The sequence below is a fragment of the Sinocyclocheilus anshuiensis genome, unplaced genomic scaffold (assembly GCF_001515605.1).
Source record: "Sinocyclocheilus anshuiensis isolate Anshui unplaced genomic scaffold, SAMN03320099.WGS_v1.1 scaffold771, whole genome shotgun sequence".
Taxonomy (NCBI): Eukaryota; Metazoa; Chordata; class Actinopteri; order Cypriniformes; family Cyprinidae; genus Sinocyclocheilus; species Sinocyclocheilus anshuiensis.
This window is the reverse complement of record NW_015552585.1, coordinates 94,047-111,298: the sequence shown is the minus strand read 5'-3', so window position 1 is coordinate 111,298 and position 17,252 is coordinate 94,047. Positions and strand designations below refer to the sequence as shown.

At 37.0% G+C, this 17,252-nt stretch overlaps 1 protein-coding gene and 1 long non-coding RNA gene across 3 annotated transcripts in view; one reads left to right on the top strand and one right to left on the bottom strand.

Annotated features, from left to right (window-relative positions):
- Positions 1–17,252, top strand: part of LOC107665438 (fibroblast growth factor 13-like) — a 123,228-nt gene that overhangs the window by 12,138 nt on the left and 93,838 nt on the right. Inside the window, exon 3 of one of the 2 annotated variants that reach the window (XR_001631548.1) lies at positions 8,468–9,234. The exons of the other annotated variant lie outside the window; for it this stretch is intronic. The gene's annotated coding sequence lies outside the window, so the exon portion shown is untranslated. Of the gene's footprint in view, positions 1–8,467; positions 9,235–17,252 lie in introns of those variants that run through there. 2 annotated transcript variants of the gene reach the window in all.
- LOC107665440 (uncharacterized) overlaps positions 8,009–17,252 on the bottom strand; it is a 17,387-nt gene continuing 8,143 nt past the window's right edge. The window contains exons 2-3 of the long non-coding RNA XR_001631550.1: positions 13,138–13,140; positions 8,009–8,099 (exon numbers count right to left, since the gene is read on the bottom strand). This is a non-coding gene — a long non-coding RNA (uncharacterized LOC107665440). The remainder of the gene's footprint in view (positions 8,100–13,137; positions 13,141–17,252) is intronic.

Genomic DNA, 17,252 nt, shown 5'->3' with positions numbered 1-17,252 from the left:
CGGGGCATAGAGGAGAAACAATAATGTACAGTATGTGGAAAATAATGTGTTTTTTGAACCTTAAACCGCATAAACACATTTCATTACACCAAATACACCAAATAATGTTCTTTTTAGCAACATCATATGACCCCTTTAAGTATACTTCCCCCGGACCCGAACGCGGCATTGCTTAACAGGATTTAATTTTCTGCTGCAAAGCCAACAGAAGACAAGCTGTTAGTGAATTAGCAGTCAAGTTTCTTACATGGTGATTGACAAGTATTTCAGTGTTATCAGATTAAGAGAATGACCTTGTTTTGGTTCTGATCTGGTGTTTTTACTGCTCCACATAAACTCATCCCTGCACATGCTACCTAACTTGTCATGAGAAGCGCTTGTAAACCAGTTGTTGTCAACAAAGGAGAAGGTTTCTCAACAAAGGTCTTCCTGCGGTTTTCTACCGAATAATAGCTTGATGGTTTAAAGTTTGAAAATGTAATTTTTGGAAAGCAATAAATATTAGTATTGTAAATTTAGCGCTGTACTGTAAAATACAATTATTAGTTTTACTTTTTCTTTTATTTTACAGTGAAATATTGCTATAATATGTATTATTTTGTATTTAACAATAATAATAATAATGATTATTATTATTTTCTTTTCATTATTATTATTATTATTGTTAATAATTTTAGTTTTAGTCATAATATAATCATTAATCATAATAAGTCATAATATAATAAAGTCATTAATATAATCACTCAGTTTTCTGCACAGCAAACCTTATTTAATTCATATTTTAAATCGCAACCACAATTTCTATCAGAAAAATTTAAATTCTATTTTTTTTTCCTAAAAAGTACAGCCCTAATAGCCATTCAGCAGAAGTATTGGACATTTTGAGTCCACTTTGTATAGGGAAAGGGGGGAACCTGTAGTATCATTTGTAAATCTGCTAAGCCCAGTCATTAAAAGAAGGCAGTGTTGACGTGATGTATGTGGCAAGAAGGTAATTTGAGACGACAAGTCATTCTTGTATCAGGTGGTTGGAATTCCTACTACCATCTCACTGTCCTCCACTTCTGTCCCTGCTGTCAGGTCTCTGGTATAGTTCAACAAAGAGATTGATAATTAAACTCTATGCTTTAAATGGTAATTCCTATTGGCTGTTGAGGTGCAGCTGTTTTTTCCCCTTCTCGATCACTGACAGTGTAAGGAATGGCTGAAAATTTATAGCGCAGGACTGAAGTGCAAAGTGAGTTTGCACAACTAATTAGGTGACCCGGGGTCTCGCACATTTAAAGGTACAATTGTCCTTTCACACAGTGTGAGGCCTGAGAAGATATCACCCATCCAGTCTGTGTAGTCCTGCTATTTAAGTAGTTTAGTGAGATGGTTGTTAAAGCAAATAGCCGTGATTTTTGTGTCACATGTTAATGGCATGTTTCCTGGTAGACACTCTTACTGTGCTGAGGGTTAGTCATTGGTTTGATCATGAAAAAATTAAAGCTGGCCAAATTACGACGGGGAGGGGGGGTAATAAAGCCTAACAAGGCTTGAGAGGATACACATTGTCCCTTGAAAAGTGCATTATGGGTCAGTGGAGGGAGAATAACTGGCTTTTGCTGAAGGTTATATGTGCAGAGCTTTGTGCCTCAAAATGGCTTGGGTTAGGGCCTGTTGGGCACAAATCAGGGCACATTTTAGGTCATAAATGAAATATGTAGATGGTTTCTGATTACATAGATGAGGATTTGATTGACAGCCAGCCGTTTCTTCTAGGGATGCTCCGATCTGCCTTTTTCGCCTCCGATACCAATTCCGATACCTAGGGTTCGGTATTGGCCGATACCGATACCGATCCGATACAGTGAAGTTTTTTTCCCTCATTTAAATAAATGTAGAATTTATATATCTCTGTGTGTGGAACTGATAATCATTCTTTCACAATCTACTAGATACAGACTACTTCATTATAAAGAAAAATAAAATAAACAATAAATATGAAAAAATATAGGCCTATGTATATTTATAATCTATGACAAAAATGTATCATAAACTAGGTTAATGGATAATTCGGCAGCAAAAGTTATTCTAGAAAAATCAGTGCACAATAATTTTAGAAATCCAAACATTTAGTGAAAAAACTATATTTTGTGGGGAACAAATAAAAGTGTTGCACTAAATATGGTAAAATGTTACACATTGCTATTTGTATTATAAAATCCATTCATTAAAAACATTCATATGTATGTTTAAGTATATACTATAAAATTAAAATACATTTCTTTTAAATCTATAGCATATTTTTTAATAAGGCAACAACATATGATAGATACGATAGGACAAAACAAATACAGTGCAGCACAAACTGTTTTTTATACAGTCTATGAGCACGAAGCGCTTACAATGTGCTCATCCGGTGTGCAGAATGATCGGCTTGAAGCAACAGCAGCTTGTGTTGCTTCAAGCACATCATTCTGCACACCGGATGCACACATTGTAATCTCTTCGTGTTAAAAACTGGCCTTTCTTTTAACAGTTTGAAATTTCAGTTACTGTGCACGTTAAAAACAATTTATAGTCTTTTCTACGCCGTGCTTTAACAAAACAACATTAAACTCTGGCAAGAAGATAAAGTCCTTTTTGCAAAATCATAGACATGTATTTACAAATCAAGTATAATGGATAATCTCTGATCTTGGAGAGAGCTTTACCGAACTGACTGCTGTAACCGAACGTGACCAGGGTTTAAAGGCTGAATGAATGACTGACAGCCACAGCGGTGAAAAGAGTTTATGTGAACTTTAATGTAAGGACTTAAATATTCATATGTAGCTCACATTAAGCTATCGTATGGCTCCGATACCCGATCCGAGAAAAATGGCACTATCGGAGCCGATACCCGATATGAATATCGGATCGGCGCATCCCTAGTTTCTTCACCAAAAGTAGAGTGTGTTGAATCTCTCAGTGCCTCTCTTTATAAATTGTTCAGCAGGAATGATTAGAGAGGCCTGAGTGCCTCCACAAAGATTCCATTAGTCCACAGTTTGACACCATTCTGGCCAGAGCAAAAATTGCCTGAATTTAAACTGTTAGTGTCTGACACCACTTCCAGCAACTCTTCAAGACAGGCCTAATTAAGTACTTCTGTGAAGGTAAATACTATGCGCTTTTCTGGGTGGATTTTCAACTTGAAGTCTTAAAGCAGTAGCTTCAAGTAGTTGGTCACCTGCAGAGCCATAAATATCGGCATAAATGTGACCCAAATTTAAGTTTATTTTGGCCAATAACCAAGACAAATCAGGATCTGACTGAAATGTAACCACCAGCGCTGTACCATTTAGAGGCGGGTTTGTTTAAAACTGATGCCACTGTAGTAATAGACTGGCGTTTGGAAATAACTCAAATAATCAATCAAAGGTTGTGCACTGGTAAAAACTTCAGAAGTTGCATATAATCTTGGCAGTCAGAGTGAAATTGGCGATTTCATCCAGTGCTCAACATTTTTGCTTGCAATATGCAGAAGATGATTATCGATGGTCATTTGTCATTGTGCCGTCTAAGGTTGAGATTAGCTGGTCATGTTTCACAGGATTAATTAATGTCTTGTGATCTTTGCCTCTCTGATTTTAACACTATTGACGACCACATTGACCTCTGGGTCAAGAGGTCAAACATAGCTGTTGCATTCAAATGATAAAACCCAGAGTTCTTCCTTTAGAGAGGTGGACTTCTCAGAAGGCACATGGCTTGAAATCAGATGAATATTATGTAAGGCAGGGATCCTTCTTTAGGCTGATTGCCATGTCAGCGCTTCTTCTACTTCTCATTTGACTCCTAGCACTTCTTTCCAGCAGTTATTTCAGGTTAAACCAGGGAATTTCATCCATGTGAATTCATCGCATTTCAGTACCTCTCAGAATGATTTAGAGTCCACCAGATTTGGAGAAAATGCAATAAATTTCCATCTACCTCATTATTGTGCTGTAATGACATTTAGATGAGTGATGAGATCTCAAGTGCTCAGGGGTTGCTGTTTACATCATTTTTCAAAGGACTGAATAATGTCGTAGATACACAGGTCTTTGGATATACATATACCAAAAGTGTTTTGTGTACACTGACATTCACTTCTGTGTCTCCAGGCTCAGTCTTATATATGATAGACTCATGAAGACGAATGGAAATAATCCGTTGTGAGGATGACAGCTGATGAAAATAGCTGTGCCCTTGTTCTCTGAAGCTGATTTCACACACTCTGGAGTGACGATTATGAGGTGTGTGTGTATGCGCTTCAGTGTTAGGAGGAACATCATGAACTGAGGTGTGACATACATTCTTTTCGGCTCATTCTGAATGCTGCCGCATTCTGGATTAGTTACAGAGGTTTTTTAGAACTGGCTGGAAGACCTGCCGAGAGAGCGTTGCAATAGTCCAGCCTGGACAGAACAAGAGCTTGAACAAGGAGTTGTGTAGCATGTTCTGATAGAAAGGGCCTGATCTTCTTGATGTTGTATAAGGCAAATCTGCAGGACTGGACAGTTCTAACAATGAGGTCTGTGAAATGCAGCTGATCATCAATCATAACTCCAAGAGGCCACATCTTTCAAGAGCCGAGCCTGATTTCAGCTAAAGCAGAATCTGTGATTACTTCAGTCCCGCAACCATGAAAAAAATATCTGTGTGACGGCTGTATCAACACTTCTGAGTGCCATGAGGAGGAACACACACACACACACACACACACACACACACACACACACAAGAGAAGGAATCATTTACATTAAGAGACAGCCAAGACAACAAATCAGAAATAAGTGGTGAGCAAACAATCACAGACTCTCTTAGCTGTCTTGCACTGTAACCTGAGGGGAGGAAAGGATAGATGTCTAAAGATATAGTGCTCTTTCTCTCTCTCACACACACACACACACACACACACACACACGCACAAAATATTTTTATATTTACTCACAAACCAGTACTGTTTTTTCTTTCATCTAACACAAAAGGAGATGTTTTGAAGAAAGTTCTGGCTTCTCTTTTCCATGCAGTGACAAAGTGAAAGGGAATGGGGTCTGTGCCTATGATTTGTGCACAGTATATTCTTCTGAAGCTATACATTAGGTTTGTGTTATGTTTAATCTTTTTGTGTGTTTGTCAGCCCTGCATCACACATTGCTTCTCATCTCCTGGTTTCTCACAGAATGAAAATGTATATTTCATTTAGAAATGATTTTAAAACAGCTCGAGAAAAGTATCCCATATTAGTGACTTTTTTACCCTTCACTCCTGTCAGGCATCAGTTTTAGCAGTAGAGGAGTTTTAATGGATCAAGGCTTTGTGGGATAAGGGCTGTCACTGCACTGAGCGGTGCTGAACATCTCTACTGTCATCTGTTACAGTCTCACCACCACTACGCCAGTAAATTTGAATGTATCGCTCTAAATGTTTCAGGAACACTGTTTTAATTTGAACAAAAAATACATATAACATCCTACAGTAAAAAAATGCTGTTTTTGTTAATTGGTTAACTGTAAGATGCTTTAAAAATATTTACTGTAAAATGTATGTTTTTTTGGAAGCAAAAACTATGAATTGTCATATTATTTACGTTGAAAAACAGTTAAAGAACATTTACAGAAGTCCCTGTGTGACGCATCACATTGATGTTCAGCATTTTTTTTTAATTTAAATCGTTTTTTTTTTTTGTTGTCAGTAATGTACATTAGGGTGTTTTGTGTTGCATTTTGTGTTTATCGCATTGATTTGATGCCATGTGTGTATTGTAACCCTGATGTTGTTCTGTCTTTGTGTATGACCCTTTGCACCTTCTATACATGAGTGTGTAGACAGGCAACTTGTGTTGAACTCTAATTCATCTTACCACCTGGTTATCTGTACATTTTAAAGTAAAAAGCAGATTTTGGTGGTTCAAGTATATGAACATTGTCCCTTGATGAAATATACGGTTATAAAATAAGTTGTAAAATATACAGGCACCAATACGCATTATAATACAGAAATATGCCTTTTTTTTTAAAGTTAATTTAACAGTAGGCTTTTAACAATGTAGATTGCACAACAGGATATTTTATTTTTGTTCTAAAATTAACTATAAATTACATTTTTAAGCTGTGGGTTAGCGAAAAAAGATGCTCACTGAATAGTCTCTCTTTAGAGAGCTATGACTGTTGTGACTGTCAGTAAATACCCTGTGACAGAGACAGAAGCAGCTGATTTCATTAAGTCAGGCCCATTTGCTTGTAATGAAGTGCAGCATTTGAAAGGCTGACACTGACAGGCTTGTGCTTTAAGCCAAGCCATACTACAGACTGAAGCTTGTTGCCCTTTGATGTTTTAAGTCTGCAACAAGAAGTCTCAGAACGTAGCCAGTATGCATGTACTGAACATTGTACTCTTCTAATGTAAAACCTATATAATATCTAGATATTTTGCTCTTTAAGTAAATGTTTGACTTTCACTGTATATTCTGTGTTCCACATAAAAAAGAAAGTAATGCAGGTTTAGAATGATATGAGGGTGAGTAAATGATGGCAGAATTTTCATTTTTGGATGGACTGTCCCTATAAGGCTGGTTCACTGTCTCAACCAAGGGATCTAGTTTTTGTCAGGTTAGCATGGCCTGGTATTGACCTCTGGTCGACACACTCTGGTAGTATAACGTTTTTTTGTTTGTTTTTCTTTCAATGATGCCCATGCAAAGGCATCTGGATCAGAATAATTTTTTTGTGGGTAACACAATTAAATATTTGCATTTTTATAGTAGATATTTTGAATTTTTTTGGAGGCTCTTAAAAATGTGAAATGGATTTTTATTTTTCCTTTGCTGCCTTTGACATCACAGCTTAGGATAGTCACTATAGTGAATGGTTTGTTACTGTATATGGTCTTGTGGTGCTATTGGGTAATGTAGCCGACCATGATGTCATTTTCTTGTGCCTCCAAATGATTAGTCACTTGGCATTCGTAACTCAGGTGAACAACAGGGTTAACACACTGATCCAACAAAAACAAACAGTGTTGGTGTCCATTGATGCAGTGTGTCTTTAGTTAGAAGAATGTGTAAAGATGATTTGTGATATAGTCATGTGTTTACATGGAGAGTTAGACAGCTGAGGTCACAAAAGCAATGAAGCTTCACAAAGCAATGTGTTAACTTCCCAGATATCCACATAATTGAGCATTGCTGTGTTCAGCATCTCTGTCCCTCCCTATTCCAGGGCTCGCAAAATTTCAAAATCGCTGGTAGCCCTTCGGGCAGACATTCTCCAGATTTTGGTAGCCCAAAATGAATTTAAGTAGCCCGAATAAAAAAAAAATAAAAAAAAGGACACCGGCTGAACTTCACTGCGGACAAATCAGCATGATTAAAAACTAAAGTGATCGCTTTTTTTCTTCAAATAACAAGTCAAGAGAGTAGGGGTGCAACAGATCACAAAACCTACGGCTCGGATCATATTGCATCATCATATCAGATTTTGAGTAACGGATCAGGTCATTTTGCAGATGAGCAAAAAAAATATGGTTCTTTATTATTAAAATAACAAAATACTTATTTTATCCCAAAGCAAAAACTAGTAGCATATAGGGATGTAACGATTCACTCACTCAACAATTTTTCTTTTTAACAAAAATGAGATTTAAGACAAATAATAAATGAAAAAAGACATAACCGACTGTGTTTATGAGAATACTTGCCGAGACAGTTATTTTGAGATAATTTTGTGTGTATGTGTTCATTCAGATGCAATGATACGCAAAAGAGGAATCAATTCTGTGTATGCGCATTGTCTGAAACACAGGTCTCTGTGCGCGCTTCGAATGAGTGCACGCAGCTCCGAATGCGCGTGAATGGTTTAAAACACTTGAATGTTTAAATCGGCAAGACTTGACACGTGCAAACGATGAACTTTACCCCTACAAGCTAGTGAACAACGCAGATCAATGAAGAAATTTTATATCTTGTAATAGATATAAAAAGATATATTACAAGATAGCCCATCGGGCAGGGTGGTGAAACATTTTGGTAGCCAGACTGGAAAACACAATAGCCCCGGGACGTCGGACTAGCGATTTTGCGAGCCCTGCTATTCTCATTCCTGTCTCCTCATCCTGGAGGGTGTGGGATGATTCCTGGTGAGCCCACAGGCAAGATACCTGCTTTAGATCGGTCTACCACAGATGCCTACATGTTGTCAAGGTGGAGGCATTGATACATATTTGTACACAATGTGATATGCAATAAAACATTGTGGCTTGAATCCAAAACCAGAATGTCCAATTCCCTCACGTCTCCTTGTGTTATCTCCATCAGCACCTCATAGTAAAAATACATCCTTACACTATTGTCTGCCATGTCGAGCTTTTGTTAAAAGATTCAGCACATGCTATATAAAGATAATAATTTGCCACTGAATGCTGTAAAGTGTTGTTTATGCTATTTCTCTGTATTTAGAATGACGTGTTGGTGGATCTCTGTTTGGAGTTTAATGACTGGCGACCTTCTTTAAAGAAAAGACCACACCACAGGACACCGCCTGACACCACCGGAGCTCCTCATTAACTTACAACCAGCTCAACACACACACACACTTATATCCACAATATATTCCATATATTTAACAAATCCACATACACTTACCTGTATCATCAATATAAACATTTCATATATTTAAGAAGCTATTCTATATTAAACTTTAGTAGTATTACCTAATCAATCCATTAGGCACCAATTTGTAAGTACGTATGTGTCAAAAATCTGACTTGTGTGGGTCTGGTGCTCCGATAACATACTGATTCTCTGTTCAAAGCTTTGCTGCATTTAGAATGCATTTAAAACATCAAAATGATGTTCATCTATGCATCTATCTACTTTTCTGCAGTGTAGACTGTTTCGTTAATTATAACAGGAGATTGCATCCTATTTCTGTGAATTGGAGGGATAGTTTTGTCACGGTGCATCATTTGTTTTCTACTGCTGAAAGATCAACAAGCTGTTTATCCAGACATCAGGAGACTTGCATCTCAGGTACACTCACATGCGCGCACACAGAACTGCTATTGTCACTCAAACATTTAAGTGCTCTTTGTTGACATGTTTGCATTTTTGAAAGTCCGTATAGTTTTATGTACAGTTAGTCAGTGGTTTTCAAGCAAGGCCAACAATAATTGAAGGCCCCATGATTTTTCCAGTTGTTTGTGAATTGATGAAAAGGATTAAGGATGAGAATTGTTTGAAAAATATAATAATAATAATAATAATAATAATAAACAATTTTTACCCTATTAAAATATTTTAGAACTTGGTGTAACGAAGTTTTTTTTTTAAATATCCATGGAGTTGTAAAATGTTATTAATTTACATTACTTTTTCAGATCTAGAAATCAGTAAGAGTAAGAATCCTGGTTTAAAAAGAAAACAGTTGTTTAGTGGATAAATAAGATAATCCTGATCATCAGAATAAATCATCTCGAAGCCCTCTACTGGATCCTGGTTCATTTGGTTGAGATCCACTGGTTTAAATGTTTGTGTGTGAACTCTGTGTGTGTGTGTGTGTGTGTGTGTGTGTGTGTGTGTGTGTGTGTGTGTATGCAAAAATTAGCACAGATTGGTTATATTGTATAGAAATCGGCCATTAATAAATATTTCTTAAGAAACTTTGAAACAACATCTGTGATTGAACTAAAAATTCCGCAATAATGACATCGCTATATTGCACTCTACTGTTGTGCCGTTACTAAACTGGCTCATCAGAAGAGCTCTGAATCTGGTTTAAGAGTCTCATCTCTGCACATGTAGCTCAGAGCCCTGTTCGCTTTGCTCAAAGGACAGATGGCCCTTCTGCCATCCTGCTGCTCTCCTGTACCCCATCTCTATGTTCTTCATCCTGTCCTGGCACACAGAAAGACTAACACTCTTTGGCCCCGATGCCTCACTCCTATATTTATCACAGTTTCAAGCTCTTCATTCCACCTATGTCTTACTACAGTACAATGCCTACAAGCCGCTTCCAGGTCTCCAGGTGACCTGACCTATATTAGCACACCGGACGCTGCACTAATCGTCCTGACAAAATGCAGTTCTAACACGTTCTGCACATAATTCTGTTGTGCTTTCTGCTGAGCCTGAGAACAGGACTTTAGCTTGGCGTGAACATCAGCGTGTGACATGTAGATGTAGTGAAGCAATACAGGTTCACTTATGCTGAGATGAAGGAATTACGATTTATTCAGAGGCTGAGGCGCGGGACACGAATGTGCTGGAAAGGTTATTATTCCAGCCTGCGGAGAAACTTTCCGCACACGCTCACTGCACACTGCAGTCAATGAAACCTCAGGCTCTGTGAGCACCGCACCTCACCGCAGCATGCCACGTGTGATAGAGAGAGCAGCTGAGAGTGAGAGAGGGTGAAACGAGTGATAGCATGCAGCTCACATCCTCATGTTTCTGTTTCACAACATCTTGCTCTTCTTGTATGTGTGCCTGTAAACAGAGGACGTGGTGTGGATATGTCTCTCTTTGCTTCGATCTCGACTTCCATCACATGAGCAGCATCCAATCTAAGCTTGTTTTTGTCTGTGCATGTCATAGCATAGTATATTTATATCCTCATGCTCTTACATTACCCATATGAAAAATCTCTTAATATCTCAATTAGCGATATGATTAAATGGTGCAAACAGACTTTTGGAAAATTTTTATATGTATGTTTTACATATATATTTTAGAGAATATATACAAGGCTGGATTTATTTGATCAAATATAGTAAAAAAAAACAGCAATGTTGTGAAATATTTTTACAATTTAAAATGACAAATGTCTATTTGAATATACTTTAAATTGTAATTTTTTCCTGTGATGCAAAGCTGGATTTTCAGCACCTTTACTCCACTCTTCAGTGTCACATGATCCTTCAGAAATCATTCTAATATGCTGATTTGCTGCTCATGAACATTTCTTTTTATTATCAATGTTGGAAACAGTTGTGCTGCTTAATATTTTTGTGTAAAAAATAAAATAAAATTCAGGTTTCTTTGTTGAATAGAAGGTTTAAAAAGTACAGAATTTATATGAAATATAACAGTTTTGTAGCATTATAAGTCTTTACTGTCATTTTTGGTCAATAAAATATTAAAAATCACTACATGCTTGTTACTATAAGCTATTTTAGATCTTTTAATTGTTGATTTTAATGTTTTGTTTTCATTGTTAAGCACTTTGGGGCAATGTCTGTTGTTTGTAAATGTGATGCATAAATAAATTTGCTTTCTTGCTTTATCCATCTAGTAATGATATGTCATTTGTACATCCTATAATTTGCACACAGTTTAAACGACTGGTTGCCCTTTAGATAGTCCTGATAATCTATCTCACGATGGACTAACAGTAGTGACCAAAAAGCCTTGTAACCATTTGTAGCCACTAGATTTTTTATAGGGAGTTCTTCCTGAAGAATATGCAAGTGGTGAAACATGAGCAGGCCGTAATTACAGGATTGCTGCTATCATGTATTAAGCAGCATTTCTAAACTATTCAGAGATGATGTTAAAGGCTGCTAAAGCTAATTATGTTGTTTGTCTTTATCTCCACCCACTTCCATGTTTTAATGAGCTGTTGCGCCTTCACACTGCTGCTCTGGATGATCACTAGATGGGACTTCAACACGAGCGGTCCGACTGAGGTCACCTTGTGTGCCGTGGAATCTTTTAAACTCGTTGAGAACAAGGTTTAGCATTAGCGCCAGGGTTAAAGTGATGAGCGAGAGGAATGTTTGTATGAACGAGTAAAATGTAATGACTGTATGATTCACAGTGCATGAGACTCTAGGCAAAGGAGCTGTGAACACATCGATGCCTCGGCTTGAGGACAATCTGTCAGTAAAATGTTGAGCAAAGTGTCCACCAGTCAGACAGCATCTAAAGCATTAAAGAGTAGTTCATCCAAACTTGGAAATACAGCCCTTTACTAAAATGATGGGTAAAAGGGTAAAAGCTTTCATAAATGATGCAAAATACTATAGAAATTGTCCATTTGTTCACAAATTAGACATCTTTCATGAACCCATGTCAAGATTTTGGGTGGATTTCAAAATATATTGACTTAAATTTCAGTCGCATGAGTTGTAGGTAGTGTGGTACTTTTTTAAACCTTAAAAGCTTCAGACTTCAGACTCACTGTATATGCATGAAAAAGAGCGATTCGTACATGTTTTAAAATTTCCACATAAGAAAGAAAGTCATGCTGCATTGATTCGTGTGGTACTTTTTTAAACCTTAAAAGCTTCAGACTTCAGACTCACTGTATATGCATGAAAAAGAGCGATTAGTACATGTTTTAAAATTTCCACATAAGAAAGAAAGTCATGCTGCATTGACTCAGCATACTTACTAGATGACAACTCAGAACATTCTACTAATTACTCCTTTCTGTGGCAACATTATTAAATTACACGGATTAATTTTGGAGTTGAGCAATCAATAAACAAAACAATAATGCAAGTAAAGTTGTTATGCAAATGCATTTTTAATAAACTTAAGAGCGTTTTCTACAGATAGTTGTTCAACTCGCTAGGTAACTTAATACATTATTTTAGTTATTTTATTTTCAGATTATTTTTGCGTTAATATATTACAAAATAACTAAACTACATTTCTCTGCTAAAGTTGCAAACATATTGGGTGTTTCTGCATGATGTTGCAGTGGTCAGGTGGTACAAGTTGGAGCTCCCAAAAAATTCAAAGTTTGTAATAACGAGTTATATGAGGACGTGAATGCTTTTTACAAGCTGGAATCTTGTAATTATGGTACGCATCTTCATAAAGATTTGTAATGTCATGAGAGTGAGTAAATAATGACAGATTATTAATTTACATTTAAATGGGGAGTTAATTCCTGGCTGTTCATTTTTTATAGCTTACATTTCAGGGTGTCCAAACCTGGGAGAGCTTAGTAAAGACATATACCTCAAGAGTTGACCTTAAGCCTCTTCTGCTACTCCTCCTCAGCGTTTCTCGAAACGTCAGCATTCAGCTGACTTCACGTTTTTCTAGTTCTGTTGCAGCCTCTGATACTACACTAACAAATACTGCAAGTCTATTCACAAAACTGTCCTTCTTTGTCCCACAATCTCTGTTTCTCTTTACTAAGATGTCAGTGTCCGTCCGGTCTTCTGATGAGAACTGCTAGTTTGGTGGATGTAGTGTTAGAGGCCAGTGTTCAGCACAGGTACTGACCGTCTATTGTGCCAGTATTTTGCATAACTGCCTGCATGAACGTGGCTGAACATGTGTGGGAGCTCTTCTCAGTGTGATTTGTGGACTCTTAATCATAATTGTGCATGTGTGTGTGAAAGACAGAAGGAGAGAGAGATATGAGAGAGCGCAAGCTGCAGTCCTTGCTGTCAGTGTTTTGTAAAAGAGTAGTTCAGCTTCCAGCCCTGTCCTGATGAGTGTGTTTTCTGATAACGCTGTATACACACCGCAGCTGCCATGCACACATGTACACGTCAAAAGCATGGACTAAATCTTTAAAATGCTCTAATAAGAACCAAAGCACTCATTTGTCTGCATGCCGTTAAAGTCTGTGTGAAATGCTATTCACATTGAAATGCTGGTGTTGGAATATTTGGTTCCTCTCATTTTATGACAGACCAGTTAGGACAGATATTTGCATTGAAAACCATCAGGTGCAGTGACTTGTGAGCAGAAGATGTGAGGTAATGTTAAGGTCACCATTAAAGAGTCATGTCAGTTTATGAGGCAGCAAACGGTTGATGGGCCGTAATACAGTGGCAGGTCTGAACCTCGAGGTGGCAGACATCACACCTACTCACAGGAACAGAAAGAGAACAAGAGAGCTATGATGGCATGCCAATGGAGGAGGATTGGAGTGTGAGAGCATTGCTGATTTACAAAACATGTTGCTAACATCTGCGCTCATGTCACCTTCACAAGGTGACAGAAAAAAGATCCAAATACATAAAAACTCTGTCCTGTGTGCATGCTGACATTTGTACCTGTAACACTCACATACTGTACATACTGTAGACATCTCATAGATAAACACTCATTTTGAGTATCAACTTTCTACTTTAAACATCTTGACTAACTATTAATTTGCTCAGATTGATTTGACGAGTAAGTGTTTGTTGCATTTTACTAGTCTCAGCCCAATATGGCATGTCCGTTTCATTCTGGTTGGCTGACTTTATGCAACTTCCGGGGCAGAGAGGGTTTTTTTTTCAGTACAGAAACAAAGTCAAGGTCGTGGGGTTCATACAGTTCCCATTTTGAGGAAGGAATCACTGGATTTGCCAAAAGTTTGTGGTTAGTGGCGTCAGAGATTTTTGTTGTCTTCAGTGTTGTTATTATTATTAAAAAAACCTACCAAAAATATTTTTTTGTTATTGAAATAAAACTGAAATAAAACAAAAATAAATATTAGGTGAAAACCCTAAACAAAAATTGAAAATGTTGCCTTGACTTTTATCCTTGGATAAAACTGCCCCATTTCTCCATCTGTTCACCACATTTTGTCCTATTCGCTCTCTCACTTGGTGTAGCTCAAATGTTTTTTCCTGCTGCACATGTACTCTTATTGACCTCCAGAGGTTCGCAGACACACTGCAGTGCTCTGCTGTACACAAAAGCGTCTGCAGGTCTTTTGAGCTTGTGTTTGTTGTTGTACCCTGACATTATCTCTTGTCTCATCTCCGAGGAGCCCTAAGTTGATTATTGCAGTTACAAGGTTGTCATGGCTGCTCTAAGAATAACAAAGAATCTGTGCAGTGCTCGCAAAGTTTCAAAATCCCTGGTAGCCCTTCGGGCAGGTACTCTTCAGATTTTGGTAGCCCGAAAATTTATTTAACTAGCCCAAATAAAAAAAGACTTTTTTTTTTTAATATAGAAAATCAAATTGGAGTTTAAATGTCAATCAAAAATATTTTCAATACACAAATATCAACAAATATGAAGGAAGGGATTTTATTTCACTATTTAGTGTATCTGCAGAATTTTTCAAAAATAAATTTAAGGCAATTTATGACCCATTTTAAGAGCTGCACAAGTAAAAGGAACACAGTATGAGTGGGGTTGGACAATGTCTATGGTAACATACAGTACTGAGCCATAAAATTACATGATTTACAGTTCAGATACAGGTTTTAACAAAAACAAAAATCTTATACAACAGCATTTCAGCCTTTAGACCATTATATGAAAAGGGATAAATCAAGCATATAAATTGTCAATTTAAAACGTATAAATATTACTGTCTTAATTGTTTAAATTTTTAGAAGGCACATTAACTTCTTTCTCATTTACAACTCTGTGTGTTTGCTGCATAAATACATGAGTTGATATTTGTATTGATCTGACCATAAACAGCAAGAAAGTCTTGTTGGAAACACAAATTCATTCTCTGCCACGAAGTGGCGCTTTAGGAGCGCTAAAATATTGTGGTTTCCCCTGTAACGGCTGTACACAAAGCAGCTAATAAACACTGCTTTATCAGGAATTATAGGTAAAATGAAATTAAAATGCCAACGACATGTTTCTGAGGACAGTCGGTTCCCTTCAGATACATTCAAATAAAGACATCCGCGCTCGTTTTGACATGAAACGTGCAGCTCATATATATTCAATGACATCATTGCCTTTTGAAGTTTAATCCAGCCGTATGGCGACTCTTGTCTTTCCGTCCCCAACTGTAAGACCTCTTGAAATTATAATTAAGACATTTCTTATACCATTTAACATATTTAAAACTTTTTATGGCCTTAAGTTTGATACAACTCACTTTAGGATTTTTTTAAGGACCCACAGGAGATCTGCATTTAAGATAGCCCGTTGGGCAGAGTGGTGATACATTTTGGTAGCCCGACTGGAAAACACAATAGCCCCGGGACGTCGGCTGTGAGTATCTCTCTCCACAGCGGGACGGGGCCCAGTCTCCCCCTGATCTCCCCCGCTCACTTCCTCCATTTTGAATCAGTAATTAGGTGTTGTTCTTTTCAGCAGATCCGTCTAGAGCAAATGGAAGTAATGGCAGGAATTGGCATGGCAAGAATGAATGGGGCGGCAGGATTACTTTAGTTTGATTGGGAATATCTGAACAAACTTCATTAAGGTGAGCCTTTATAAAGCCTGTGCAGTGCTCCCTACAAGACACTATCAATTATCAATAGATAATTGTTTAGAAAAATTGTTAAAATGCAAGTAAAACAAGTAAAAATTTTATTTGTACATCTGTCAATCATCACTGTATTGCATTGCATTATAAGTTTGACAACACAATAAAAACTACAGAGATTTGATCATATAAGTAAGCATTTAAATATAATCTTACTAAGACATTGGGACTCTATATTATTGAGAGATATAGAGTAATGACTGATATTTATATGCATTTTATGAAATTAGTCTGCTCTACTGTTAAAAAGATCTCATTGATTTACATTACAAGCCACAGAATATCATTAACTTTTTGACCATATAAATATCAGCTACTGCACTACAGCTACTGGTGAATAAAGGCCTTCTGAAGCGAATCGATGCGTTTTTGTAAGAAAAAAATATCCATATTTAAAACTTTTTAAACCGTAATCTCTAGCTTTAACATGGGAAACCCCCTTTCTGCAGACTACACCACCGAAGGGAACCCCCAAAAGATTTAATCCACTGATTAAATCCCCTAACACAGGCAATGCAAGTAAACCTCCAGATTCTAGCTGAACTGGTGCATTTAATATAAAGTTTAATAGCCTCATTGAAAACTCAATGCGAGGGTCAATTAAATGATTGACGGTTGTTCATGTCTAAGCAATTGCATATATTGCTATATACTGGGGATTTCACATTTCCACTCTCTTAAGCTCATCCTTTTCTCACTTTCTCACTTTTACAGTATGTGACATTCTACCTAAACAGAGTGCACCAAATTGGTTACTTTTGAGGTTCCATGATGGTTAAGATGCTGTCTATGTAGGCAGCAAGGTGACTAACTAGGTTTTGGAACATAGCTAGAATAAAATCATTTATTTATGTGATGAAAAGCAAAATTTTCAGCAGCCATTACTCCAGTCTTCAGTGTCACATGATCCTTCAGAAATCATTGTAATATGCTGATTTGGTGCTCAAGAAACATTTATTATTTACAATGTTGAAAACACTTGTGCTGCTTAATTTTTTGTGGAAACAAAAAATATTAAATTCTAAGCTAAATAAAAGTAAAAAAAAAAAA